Below are 12,117 nucleotides of genomic sequence, written 5' to 3'. Positions count from 1 at the left end.
AAATAGCTAGAGAAGATAAGATAAGATGATATAAGATGATGATACCGTTCCAAGGTGTTGGAGTATTTATAGCCGAATGTAGGTTTCCAAGCAGGTACGGCTAGCTGTATAATATTCCTTTTCCACCAACTACAGGCTACGCACGTGCCACGATGGGAGTTGGTGAGTAGGCAGCGGCTGATAGTGACATGGCCAGCTGTATAATATTCCTTTTTCACCAACCATGGGCTGTGTACGTGCCACGATGGGAGTTGGTGGGTAGGCAGCGGCTGATAGTGACATTTTGTACTAGAGCGTGCTCCTCCTCGTACTGTTGTCGGTGAGCTGTCACCCTGTGATTGGTTCATGGGCTGCTTTGGTCAGATCTTGTCTATTTTGTCCATACCTTGGCAGGTATAGTACAAAAGATCTTCCAGAAGCGTACGGATTGGCTCATTTGGGCGGGAGTATTCCCGCCTTGCTCATTCCTTCCTCAGGTGACATTGCTGAAGTGTAAGAGTTAGTGCCTTATGCGTGTAGCCTTACCGTTAGTGCGGGTAGCCTTCCTTCTTGGTATGTACCCACAGCTGCGGGAACAGGTAGGGTACTGTACCAAGGGAGGCTTTCCTGCGGGAACAGCTGACTTACTGCGTGTAAGGTCTTCATCTCTCTGAGCATGGTGGGTCCTGCGGAACCAGTTGGTCTTTGCGCAGACGTACCTTTTCAAGGTGTGTCTTGCGGGTCCAACTGGACTTTGCTGGGACCTACCTCTTCAACGATAGAGGAATATTTTGGGCCATAACATGATTGATATGTTGATTACAACGTGTCGAATTTCGTTTTTTATTTTTAAATACTTGGTAAATGTATATTTTTATACTTATAGATAATTCTTATCTATAAGTAGAACAAATCCCATTTCGTTTTTTTATTTTTAAACACTCTTGCAATATTGCTTAAACATATATGAACTAGAACAAATCCTAACAAATGTTGTAATTACGTATATGAATCATAATTATGCAAAATTCATCTTAGGTTCAACTTTGTTATGTTCCTATGAGGCATTTTCTATATAGACCCCTCACCTTCCATCTTTAACATTTTGAGCAAGAACTCGTTCCGCCCCGGCATGCACCAATGAGCACAATCCGTGTAACTTTTATTATCGCTGGCTGAATGTCCAAAATGGTTCGGGTGTCCATCGGGCCTCGGTATCATTGCATCACGTGTCGAGTGATCTAAGTTTTAACCCCTTTTTTCACCTTCCTTTTGTGCTGCTTTGAACTCGTTCACTTGAGTCGAATGCGTCATTAACTTTTAACCGTCCAGCCTCATTTCCTGCTTTAAGATTACAATATAAAAGAAATAATCGTCTTTGGAAATATGTAATTTTACTCTAGAAGCCTACTTTCTTTTATTACGAAATAATATGGAATTATGGTACAAGTATTGCGTTAATGTTTGCTTAAACAGAATGAATGATTAGTTTTTGTAAAGTAATAGCCCCCCTAGAGTTGTTAAGATATGTTGTTCATCTATCCAGCATACTTTTGGAACCACTATGGATATGTAAATTTTGGTTGATTTCTAAGCAATTTCTCAAACAATTTGATTTATATTGGTCCTCTTTTGTAAAAAGTTGTAAACTTCTTAATTCTTATAGTAGATTTTTCAACAATTTGTATTTTATACTCTTAATTATAAATTTATAAATATATTAAAAGACTTCCGCTAAATAACTCAAACTCTGATATATTTACAAAACATGTACCAATTATTAGTCACACGCCTAGATCCTAAGTCGGGGTGTGATATTTATGTTTACTCGACTCGGGAATGTAATTTGGAACTTTCTTATTAATAAAAACTTGTATATATGAGTATTTAATTTTTTTAATTCATTTTATATCCGCGTATTATTCAAACTCGTCAAACTATTCTATTTAAATATATGAATTATTTCAATAAAATCAGTAGCTTAAACAAATTTGAGAAATTTATTAATTAAAGTCTTAAACTCGGATTTAAGCGAATGAAAATCCACTCAACCTTGGTATTAAACCAAGTTTGGTTCTAACACACCACAAACTTAGAAATTTAAATAATATAAAATGAAACATAAGTTAAAAATGTTAGAAAATATTTTTGGTAATTTGAACAGTGACTAGCTCGTTAAAACGAGAAATTCGACTTTTACTTGATTTTATCCTAAACTTGGTTTAAAATGAAAAATATTTAAAAAATATTTTTTTTAAAAGATTACTAATACAAAAGCAAAAACAAACAGCATAAAAAAATAAAAGAAAAGAAAAGGCAACAAAAAGAAATAAACAATAAAATAATAAAAAAAGATAACAAAATGACAAAAAAACACATTTTTCTAAAATACTCTACCAATATGTCATGAATTGCTCAATCCATGACTGATTGTATTGGTGTTTTAATCCCCATGACATATGTAGCAAACCCCTTTAAAAAAAGATGCACATTTGCTTTTTGTGACAAGGACAATCACTTGACACCATGCACCATTTTACAATCACTTAACACCATTGAACATGCAAGCCAGAGTTTCTTTGAATCATGATAATGCGGTCTTCACTAATTTGAGCTACAAATTATTGTAGGAAAAGAAAGCTGGTGGCTGTATGCAGTGGTGGGTTCGGTCGGTTTAGATGAAGGTGGTGGATTTACATGGAGTTAGGATTTTATGAAAAGTAAAAATGAAGTAGTGGTAGGAGACCTACAAATTTTATAAAAACTACCACATAAATATGTAAATTATTAAAAAAAGAGTCATTTCATAATTAAAAAAAACTAACGGAGTAGGTGTCATAAATATGCCAAACCATTAAAAAAATCATATTATAAAAAAAACTAACGCTGCTAAATCATTAAAAAAAAAGTCGTATCATAACAAAAGTAACGTAGCAGTTGGTGTCCATTAATTGGGAGTGTGAGAAGTAAATAAAGTAAAAGTTGGAAGGTGGTAAATGCATTCAAGTCCAATAACTCACCCACAATAGCATTTATAAAATAAACGGGTTATCTTCATTTTTCTTCTCATATGCTGAGAGTGAGAGAGGTGACTGTAGTTCGATGGTGAACTGTGGTTGCTCCGGCACAGATGTAGCACAAGTGGTGGTCGATTCGTGGTGCATTAAGGTGGTGGTTAGATCTGTTCTAAAAAACCGGCGGGTGGTGTTATGGTCTTGATCCTTGTTAAATCAACAGATCTGAAGGTTAGGAGGTTGATGGTGGTATTCCGGCGACGGTTTAGGGATATTATATAACCACAGGATATTGATGAAGGTAATAAACGCACGCCTAAGACTTTCCTTAATTTTCGGGCGGTCGGTTTTAAAAATTTTAAACCTTAACAAATGGTAAATGGTTTGGTTTACAATTTGTACCGAAAACCAACGGTATAAACCGGACTAGACCGTATAGTTTAATTATATTTAGTTTTTTAAAAACTTTTAGATTATATGTTAATTAATATTAAAACGGGTAGTGTATATGTATAGTACTAGACGGGTGCCCGCGCGATGCAGCGGGTGTTTGAACCTGTTAATCACGTACAAATATAAGTGTTTATGGTTCAGTTAAAACCTTGAAATCGTTTAAATCGATCATTGGCTTGATTTCTTTTTTATTTTTCTTTTTTACTTTCGGTGTATTGGTCGGTTTCAAAATTTTCAAAACGTAGTGAACGGTTGGTTCGCGGTTTATATCAGCAACGTGCCATATGAAACCAGAAAAGACTGTAAATTAACCTAATTGCAATATGATTCATTTTGTAATCTTTGTTGTTATTATTTCACGTCCTAGATTTTCCATTAATATTTACCGTTTATGTGGCTAAAATTATCATTTTTTATTTATGATCATCTCAAGTATCATATTATGTTGATTTTTAGTTAAAATTGATGGTACATTTAAATTATTAATTATTTTAAACTAAATTTATTATTAAAGTTTAAACTGTGAAACAAAACTGGAACCAGGCCGTTAGTAACGATTCGGTTTCAACTTTCAATGGTTGAGTTTGGTTTTGGACGACAAAAAATCAGTATTAACGGTTGGACTCACAAGTTTAACTTTAAAACCATCAAAACTAACACTGAACACCCCTACGTAACATATTAATTTATTTAAAATGAAAAAAAAATTACAACAATATCATATCCAAATTAAAAATAATAAAATGCTCGTTTTTATAGTGCAATTTGTTTATAAAAATATTAACGTATGAAAAGGCTACAGTCGTTTAAAAATCATGGGTGATAAGTTAGTAATTTACAAGTTAAATTAAAAATATAATATGGTTAAAGATGAGGGACCAAACTTGTAAGTTAAATAGATTGTGTTTAAAAGACATGTTTACCTTTACTAACACATGTACCTCATGCTTCAAGTGTTGTAAATTACTTAAAATTGGGTGCTTAATGTGCCCTTGTTAAGTGTATTATATATAGTATAGATAATTAGCTATGTACCAACAGTGAATTAGAAAATGGTTCCAAACCACGAACTCCAATAGTGACCTTTATATTGTTAAATAAAACCTTAAATGACTTTTTAGTCTCATAATACAAGAAGTCGTATACTTGATGTATGTAGGCGCGGAGTTTAAGTTTGATCAGATAATTATTTTGTTTTGTTTTCGGACAACTCGGATTTACACGGACAAATGAACTATAAATATGTCACACATTATATTAAACAATTTGTATAAAAGCCCAAAAAGACACAAAACATGAAACCAAACCGTTACTAATGGTTCGGTTTAACATTTCTACGGCTTGGTTTTGGTTTTCAAAAACCGTTACCAGCGGTTTGGTTCACGGTTTGACCTAAAAGTCGCGAAAATCGGACCGTGAATACTCCTCCCATCCAACAATGTATTAATGCGCTAAAAAGAATAATAATTAGGGCAACCAAACAACTAACGGGTGAATGTTGGTAATTAACAAATATGATTATTATATACTAGAAATTTACTTATATTGACATGATCCAACTTCCAAGTAGGACAATGGTGTTTATTATCAAATCTAATTGTTTTTATATGTACTAGTATAAGGTAATGGTGGAAAATTGTTACTCTAAATCAAACTAAACTTCATATATACAACTAACGATTAAACAATCTTAGTTTTTTAATCTTTTTTTAATGTATAATAGTTGTCACAAATTAATGAATTGGGCCGAGCCCAATGATCTATAGTTGGGTCGTGTCTAATGGTTATGTCCCGTTATGTAGTCCCAATGCGTATTGGATCTTATTTCATAGAATCGCTTCCAAGTTCCGAGGATGGGTAATCGTCTGAAACGGTTAAACGTGTGTATTCTCATAGATTTTGTGTGAATCCATTAATAGAAGAAACTTTACGTAAATTGGTCACCCTTGTTTTTTCGTATTTTAATCATTATTCGGTGAGGACGTGGCGGTGACAAAAAAACTCACATATTATACTTTAATAAAGATAAAAGAGAAAGCGTAACATACAAGATAAAGACAAAAAGAGAAACACAAAGATAATAGCATGTGACTTAACTTTAAATAATGCATCTTATAACTACAAAGTCATCATTCATCATCATCGTACTCAGTATATCCCACCAATAGCAATGCTATGGTATTCATCATCGTCATCATCTTATAACTACAAAGTAATTAAAGTTAAAGTAGTTTAGACTGAGACCAAAATTAATTACATAATCTATCATCCGATTAATTTAAAATTAATCCGTTAAATTTTAAGCTACTCACTAAGATACCAACTAACCAACTTAAAAAAACCCTTATCGCATGTGGCTTCTTGCATTGTTATCACAAGCTTTCCGGGAATTTGTACGGGGCCATTGAAACCTAACTTGTAGTTGGACGGCATGATGTTCTTCAACACATCTCCACCGTTTGAGGACATGAGCGCAAAATTCACCTTCATCGTCAGATACTGTTGTGATTGCAACAAAACAATGGTCACTTCAGAGGCTTCCAAACTTGATAGAGGAGTCGACGTTAAAGGGAACGACAGTTATGCGTAGTTAGAGCGACCAACCACGAAATCTGGGCTTATCACATTTTGCATAGTAAACCGACCATAGTGAATAAGCAACCCAAAATCAGTGTCACAAGTGTCTTCACTCGTGACGTCGACCCCGACCAAGTTAAAAGTGGGTAACGCTGCAGTGTTCAGTGGTATCAAGGTAGCTTCAAGGGGCCATCATACTTACCCACTTTTAACTTGGACGGGGTCAACGTCACGAGTGAAGGCACTTGTGACGTTGATTTTGGGTTGCTTATTCACTATGGTCAGTTTACTACGCAAAATGTGATAAGCCCGAAGTTCGTGGTTGGTAGCTCTGACTATGTTCCCTTGACGTTCCTATTAACGTCGACTCCTCTGTCAGGTTTGGAAGCCTCTGAAGTGACCAGTGTTTTGTTGCAACCGCAACCGTATCTGACGGTGAAGGGGAATTTTACATTCCGGTCCTCAAATGGTGGAGATGTGTTGAAGAACATCATGCCGTTCAACTGCAAGTTAGGTTCGATGACCCCGTACCAATTCCTGGAAAGTTTGTGATAGCAATGCAAGAAGCATCATGTAGCAAAGGTGTTTTTACATTTGGTTAGCATGTATCTTAGTGGGTAGCTTATAAATTTAACGGATTAATTTTAAATTAATCGGATGACAAATTGTGTAATTAATTATGGTCTTAGTCTAAACTACTTCTACTTTTATTACTTTATAATTATAAGATGCATTATTTAAAGTTAAGTCACATGCTCTTGTCTTTGTGTTTTCTCTTTTTGTCTTTATCTTATATGTTACGATTTCTCTATTATCTTTATTAAGGTATAATATGTGGGTTATTTTTGTCACCGCCACGTCCTCACCGATTAATGATTAAAAAACGAGTGACAAATTTAGCTAATTTTTTTGTTTTAAATGGATTCACACAAAATGCCTTAGAATGCACACATTTAACCGTTTCAGACGATTACCCATCCCCAGAACTAGGAAGCGATTTGTAAGACCCCGTTCCCGGTAGCCCTACTTTAGCGTCGATTTTACTCATTAACACAGTTCTATAAATCAGAGTTAATTAAAACTTTCGCGGAATATAAAACTTTAACCGTTTATTACAAACATTTAATCTTTTCTTTAAAACCATAACATATATTTAACACATCGTTTCTTCCATCTTCAGATGCCAGCCGTTCAATCCATGCCATGTGTCATCCTCATGTCGGCTCTTTAGTTCGCTCACATGCGTGCATACTAAAAGTCAGCTACGCTGAGTGAGTTCTAGTTAATCAAGCAACTTACCATACAACCATTTCATACAATATGTATGTATCCGAAGACACATAATCCACTGTCTAACCTGTCCACCTTACCACTTAACCACTTAACTGCCCCTAACCACTTAGCCACTTGTTTACGGAAACACATAGAGGCTTGCCCTCTCATGTGTTCACATTATGCCACTTAATAACAGGGGCACGTATAGGCTTTCCCTATCACGCACTCACGTTATGCCACTTAATAACGAAGGCACGTATAGGCTTTCCCTATCACGCACTCACGTTATGCCACTTAATAACGAAGGCACGTATAGGCTTTCCCTATCACGCACTCACGTTATGCCACTTAATAACGAAGGCACATATAGGCTTTCCCTATCACGCACTCACGTTATGCCACTAACACCCTTACTAGACTCTTGCCACTTCTAACACACTCTACCTCTACCTGCCTATATCACACTTCATATCAGTTCATTATTTACGTAATAAGCAAGTCACATCGTAGCATTCATACACACTAACAACCACTTGGAATTTACTATCCTAGGCGATACGTGCAATATCCGAAGATCGTTCACGTACCGACAAGCATTATTAAATAGCTACCTCGTATAACATCTATAGCATACACTTACCACTTAAGGTAAGTGTATTCACACTTCACATTGAGTATGCACACAGCCCCGAAAACATAACAAGGAAATGGGGCTAGAAACTCACCTGAATGCGGTTCCTTTCTCCGTTTATCGTGGTTCCTCTCTTTAACTGTGCTCTGCTAACTGTATATAGGTTACACGTATCAATACTCGTCCTATCGTATCAGATTATTTCAACTTAGTGCTAGGTTAAACTCAGGTGAAGTTAAGCTTAGGTGAAGTTAACCACAGGTGAAGTTAACCTCAGGCGAAGTTAACCTTAGGTGAAGTTATCAACAGGTGAAGTTAACCTTAGCGAAGTTAACCTTAGGCGAAGTTAACCTCAGGTGAAGTTAACAACAGGTGGCGGCGGTTTTGATTTTAACTTCATTAACACCCATGTTCAACCCGTAACCCTTAATGATGATGTTAATCAGTCTCGCGAACATCCCCATGGCCGTTTTTAAACAAGGTTCAGCCCGAAAACGCGTAAAGGTTGGACCTTTAAGTTAAAACGTTCAATACTAGTTTAAGGTCCTCTTTTAATCGAGCCGTACATGATTATGGTTTCATTAGTTTCGTTTTGGTATCAAGTTTACAGCTTTTCGTTCTATTTACACCCGATCTAATCTTGTTCTAAGTTTCACGATTAAACGTTATTAAAAACATAAACTTTAAAGGCGAACGGCTTACCTCGATGCGTTCTTCGGTCTCGGTTAGCTTGCTTAAGGGCTCTAGATCTTATGTCTATCTTGAATCGCGTGTGCTTGCTCGGATCTCACCTCTCTTTCTCTCGGCCGAAGGTTTATGGTGTAGGTGTGTGTGTTTTTTTGAGTGTGTAGAGATTTGGGTGAAAGAAAATGAGGATTTAGGGTTTTAGGGTGGGTATTTATACTACTAAGACCCATGGACTCTAAGCCCATCCCACTATCTTGATCCATTTTAATTACCCAAGTCAATAATTCTTTTCTTTATTTAGTATTATTATTATTCCACTAACTCATTTAATTCACCTAACGAAAATATTATATTAAATATTAATCTAGAAATTTCGGGATGTTACACGATTGTATGACATAAGATCCGATACGCATTGGGACTACATTAGGGCTGTTCACGAGCCGAGCGAAGGCCTGCTCATTGCTTGGCTCGTTTACAACCGAACGGCTGAAATTTGAATCGAGCGAAAACCGAAACAAGCCAAATTCGAATCGAATATTTTTCGATCGAGCGATTTCGAGCATTATTTATTTCTTTTTCACTTAAAAATTTTCAATAAGAAACAATTTGAAGATTGTAAATAATATGTTTTATAAATAAATTAATAGTTTTTAAACAAACGTGTAATAAATTGTAAATTTTTATTAAAAATAAGTTTGAAATGAGATATAATGATTATGTAAACAAACTTCTAGTATGGTAAAACTTGAAGCGAACAAATAAAACTATAAAATTGACGAAATATGAACAATTTAAAGGGGTAAAAATAATTGTAAGCATATATTTATGTGTTTTGTCTATATATATTTGTTCATATATAATTATATATAAAAATAAATTAAAAATATTCGAGCCGAACCAAGCTGACCTTTGCTCGTTTCTTGGCTCGTTTACAAACCGAACCGAGTAGAGCGGCTCGTTTTCAATCGAGCGAAAAAACGAGCGAGCAATTTCCGAGCAAGCGGCGAACGAGTTCGAGCGACGAGCGGTTTGGACGGCCCTAGACTACATAACCATTAGACACAACCCAACTATAGATCATTGGGCTCGGCCCAATTCACCAAACCCACAAAATATTTGAATTATACTTCACCAATATATGTTTAAGAATGCGCACTTAGAGCAAATTACATCTAGCGTGCCAACACACACTATGATCGCACTTACAAGATAAACCTAAAAGAAGTATTATACATTAATTAGTGACAACTATTATACATTAAAAAAAGATAAAAAAACTAAGATTGTGATATAATCCCGAATAAAGGGGAATTAATGAGCGGGAAAAAGAAGAAAACAAGGAGTGGGGGCTGATTTAGTGGAGAAGTTATTTTGGTAGGAGTTATTTTGGTAACTGTTTAATTAGGATTAGTATTAATAGTAGGTTTTCTTTTCTTGTCAGGGTCGATGTTTTATTATCAAAATTAGGGTTTTATACCTTGTATCGGAGATCACCCATTCTCGAAATTGGGCACTATCTGTACTTGTTTTCGGTTTAATTCAAGCATCTAAGTTTCTAGTTCATATCAGATTGTTTAATCGTTAGTTGTATATATGAAGCTTAGTTTGATTTTGGATTAAAATATCTGCCAAGATACATCTCTATGATTCGCTGAGAAGCATTATTTTACAATTTATGGTGTTTTATTTTTGCATTTTGGAAAAGAAGTGATTGCTTGCGATGAAAAGTCAACTACTCTTCACACTTGGTTTCTTTACTACAAACTGATCCTCACTTTTGCAAAATGTGACTAATTTCCAAGAATTGGCATTTTAGATAAATTGTGTAAATGCAAACGAAAGTACGAAACAACTGTACATGGTTTTTGGTCCAATATATCATTTTCGTGTATGAAATTATTATTACTATCTTTCACGTGTTTTCTTTTGGATAGTGCAGTCTTGTTGCAAATTAGGCATTGTTATGCTAAGGAACACTAATTGATGCCAAGTTGAGTATATGTTTTGATTGTTAATGGAAATACTAGTTTTATGGTTAACAACTTAACATGTCTTGTTCCAAAAGAGTAACCTTACTAGTTGCTCAAGGCATGAAACTTTAACTTGTCTTCTTGGTAAGGATTGAATATCCAAATTCTTGATTTTGATAGCCTTGTCGTCTCTTGGATGCAATTTGAATCTTTTTCATGTGCTTGTTATGAAATTATTATCATTGTTTTGATGGAATCTTGAATCTTTTTATTAACTTGTCGTCAACTTGCAGTCTTAGATATATGTTTTGAGTTGGCATTATCCAAATAGTTATTTTACATATTAGACATTATTAGTATAAGGTAATGATGGAAGATTGTTACTATTAGAAGTATCTAATATTGACTTTTAATCATCTCATGGATTCAATATTGAAACCTTTTCCATATGCTTGTTATCTAATTATCATCTTTGATATTAGTTCTAGGAACATATTTGATCGTAGCGTAAAGATGGAAGAGTAAAATTCCCAGTTCCTTCATTATCTTCTGTATACATTTACGTGATTAATATTTCAAAACGTTATATATGCCTTTTTATTGTAAATAGTAGTTATGTGTACACAGTTTGGAGAAAACGTATTGCTTTTTACAAGAACGAGCAATTTTGGATTAAAAATATGGGCAAGATACATTTCCATGCCAATTGCTCGTGATGAAAAGTCAAACATGATAAAAGTCAACCACTTGTTTGTCTGTTTGACTTTCTAACCTTCATACTGAATTTCACTACAAACTGATTGATAGAACCCAAAAGTTGAAATATCTGTCTTATTTAAATAACAAGATAGTTGGCCCGATTCGAGAGGGGCTAGTCTCCGATTTTAACCAATCGAGATGGTAAGTCTCCAATTAAATTGTGTAAATGCAGAAGAAACAATTGCACATAATTGTGTGAAGTGTGGTGCTGTTTTTATATACTTTTTTTACCAGAACAGTTGTTTCCTTCACCGTTGCGACAAAAGTCCAAAGTCAAAACACAATGGTTTGAAAAATCACAGTTTTCTCTCTTCATATTTGCAAACATATTAGTTTGTTTAGATGAAAACTAAGTGCAAATACAGCTTTTTTGACATATGCCCGTATTTGCAGCTCATTAGGCATGTGCAAGAGATGTGGCGATCTAAAGCTGATCGCATGCTCAAATTGCAAAGGTTCGGGATCACTCAAACAAGGTGGCGCATTCGGTGAAGTATCTTTCATGGGCGATAACTCAGGGACGAGCTCTTCATCCTGCAAAAAATGTCGATCTAGAGGCCATTTCCCTTGCCCAGAGTGCTCTAAAGTACCTACAACTTAAATCGATTCGGTTTTCAGATTTTATATAAAATCATATATTTTCGTTATGAATTATTCATATACAACAATGTTGTGACATCTATGATATAATATGATATATTTGTTAATATGTGAATCAGCAACTATAAAACTTGCAACTTTTTAAGTATAAATGCTTATTGTTGTGAAG

The sequence above is a fragment of the Bidens hawaiensis genome, unplaced genomic scaffold (genome assembly GCF_021521415.1).
Source record: "Bidens hawaiensis isolate Kalapana, Puna unplaced genomic scaffold, B.hawaiensis_p1.1 tig00013865_1, whole genome shotgun sequence".
Classification (NCBI taxonomy): domain Eukaryota; kingdom Viridiplantae; phylum Streptophyta; class Magnoliopsida; order Asterales; family Asteraceae; genus Bidens; species Bidens hawaiensis.
Note: the sequence above shows the minus strand (reverse complement) of the source record.